Source organism: Sinocyclocheilus anshuiensis, unplaced genomic scaffold (assembly GCF_001515605.1).
Source record: "Sinocyclocheilus anshuiensis isolate Anshui unplaced genomic scaffold, SAMN03320099.WGS_v1.1 scaffold185, whole genome shotgun sequence".
In the NCBI taxonomy this organism is placed as follows: domain Eukaryota; kingdom Metazoa; phylum Chordata; class Actinopteri; order Cypriniformes; family Cyprinidae; genus Sinocyclocheilus; species Sinocyclocheilus anshuiensis.
Genome location: NW_015539887.1, coordinates 219,954 through 222,219, shown reverse-complemented (window position 1 = coordinate 222,219; position 2,266 = coordinate 219,954). Strand labels below are relative to the sequence as shown.

The window sequence follows — 2,266 nt, the reverse complement described above, 5'->3', positions numbered from 1 at the left end:
TGTTGGATGCGGGGGTGGGGGGGGGGGGGGGGGACTATTCCTTTAATCTAACTTTGTCATGGTGTGACTGTATTGGCAGCTGCTCATCCAATCAGAATTCAATCCATCTGTTTTCCAATGAAATTATTAACAGGAGTGTGGCTGCACTACTTATTTAATTACAAACAAACTCTTGCACTGAATATTGATCTTTTATGGCGCAAAAGTGTGCAAAAAAATGGAGGCACCATGTTATTATAATCTGCGCTGATATATCTTTAATTCCAGTCCGATGGCCGCATTATTGAACTGGAAAATTTTAAATCACACTGGCGTCGCCCAAAGGTCAGTAAACCCCATTGTCATCTTTAGGGACTCCACCCAGACAAATCCTGCGTTCATTCATTACACCATCCTCGCCTCAAATTCTGAATTAAACTAACATATAATTGCGGCCTCGTTCTTCAGACGCGGAAAACTTTGTGTAGCTGTTCCTGATGTTCGCTTATCAGACGCTAGCAAACAAGCTACTTTCACCTTATATGGATATCTGACTGGAAACCCAGGAACAAGAGAGATAAAGCTTCCATTGAATATAACACAAATTATGGAGATAGTCCCACTTGACAAACTCCAGCCACGAATCTTTAGGTGGACGCATTTATGAATAAGATTGCATTTATGTGCCCCACCCCTCACTTTACATTCATGGTTATATCACACAAAACATTTTTCAATGATGACAGGATTTACAAAGCGACTAAACATTTTCAGAGTTAAAATACGTTTCGAGTCAAAAACCACACAAACAACATGTAATTTATCATGTCATACAATCATATTTCACTACAACTATGCATTGCTACAAACCACTGTGCATGCATACAAGGTTTGTGGTTTTGATGCAAATACAGATTGCAGTCATCTGTGACGAACCGCTGTCATATGTTAGGCTACACATTATAGAAAAGGTGAAACAAAGGCACTTACAGTTCGTTTTCCTCTGGAAAGGTGCAGTTATGCCAAAAATAGTACAGGTTCTCTAATGCAGTCTCCGCGTCTATTTTTAATCCCTACAGTTTTATGGATAAATATCCCCCCTTTATGCGTATCTTTTCTGGATTTTTATCGCTTTAGGACGCGGTGTTGGCGTTAGGCATTATTCTGGTAATTCTAAGAAGCTCTCGTGGGGATGATCATCAGCGAATCTGATCTGCCCACATTAACTTTTTCCTATGTACCGACTCTTGACACACTTCCGGTTCACGCTTCCGCATTCTCCTGGCCGCTGGAGGTGGGACAAAATCGGTGGCCACTGATGACTAAACTGCTGTTAAGAGACCTGTAAATTTTTTCTTCAGCTTTTAATGTTTTAGGCGTTTTAATGACTTTTTTTGCCTTCTTTAATACATAGTTAGTGAACAACCTTAAATGGTCAGATGTGACAAATTACTTTTGGGTGAAATATTACATGTAGCTACTGCATCTTCTCATTTATAATAGTCATAAAATAGCATACCTAATAGAAAAAAAAAATGACAAAAGTACATTTTACTGTCAAAGTATTTCACAAAAAGTAAAAAAAAAAAATTTGATATAATGTTTAAAACCAAGATCAAAAACGTTTTTTTAATCTTCAAATATTTTAAATTCTAAATAATTTTTTTAAATATATTTGCTGAACATTAATGGACACTTTTTGGTTGTCAGGCTTGGAATGTGCATTTCTACATTCACAAAAAATTACCTTAGGACCAGCTGTACCAATAATATTCATTAGTTTTAAAAATATTTTAACATTTTAAAAAGTATTTGCATAAGTAGATCCAGGTTTTGTGGCATTTTGGAAATTATATTTAATCCATAAAATATCTGACCAAAAAAAAATCCTTAAACTCTCTAAATTACTTGGAATACTATCGATTAAAGTTTAATTAAGTTTAATTGCATATATAATTTGCTTTTTTTATTCATTCGTTTTTTATCCAGTTCAATGGTTACCTCACTTGTAAGGCAAAAAAGCCATTGGACAGTGATTAAATAAAAAGGTCAAACAATCAGCAGTCTAGTTGTACTGAAAACACCTTGGACTTACCAGTTAGCCTGTCTCCTTCACCTTCTCTTCTTGTATCTTTCTCTGTAGGCCTGTAAAAGTGTGTGATTTCGAAGATAACTTTTTCCTGCACTCTACTCCTGTTTCTTTCAGATGCACAGCTGTTGGACCCTCCCCCTACATGTCTCTTAAAGGAATGGCACCATCCCTCCATCTAAACAAGTTCTCTCTCGT

At 36.4% G+C, this 2,266-nt stretch overlaps 1 protein-coding gene across 2 annotated transcripts in view; it reads right to left on the bottom strand.

Annotated features, from left to right (window-relative positions):
- The window catches only part of LOC107685515 (zyxin-like), a 33,314-nt gene extending 31,048 nt beyond the window's left edge, over positions 1 to 2,266 (bottom strand). Inside the window, exon 1 of one of the 2 annotated variants that reach the window (XM_016482113.1) lies at positions 2,075 to 2,266. The gene's annotated coding sequence lies outside the window, so the exon portion shown is untranslated. Of the gene's footprint in view, positions 1 to 969; positions 1,282 to 2,074 lie in introns of those variants that run through there. The other variant, XM_016482111.1, reaches the window with a different exon arrangement.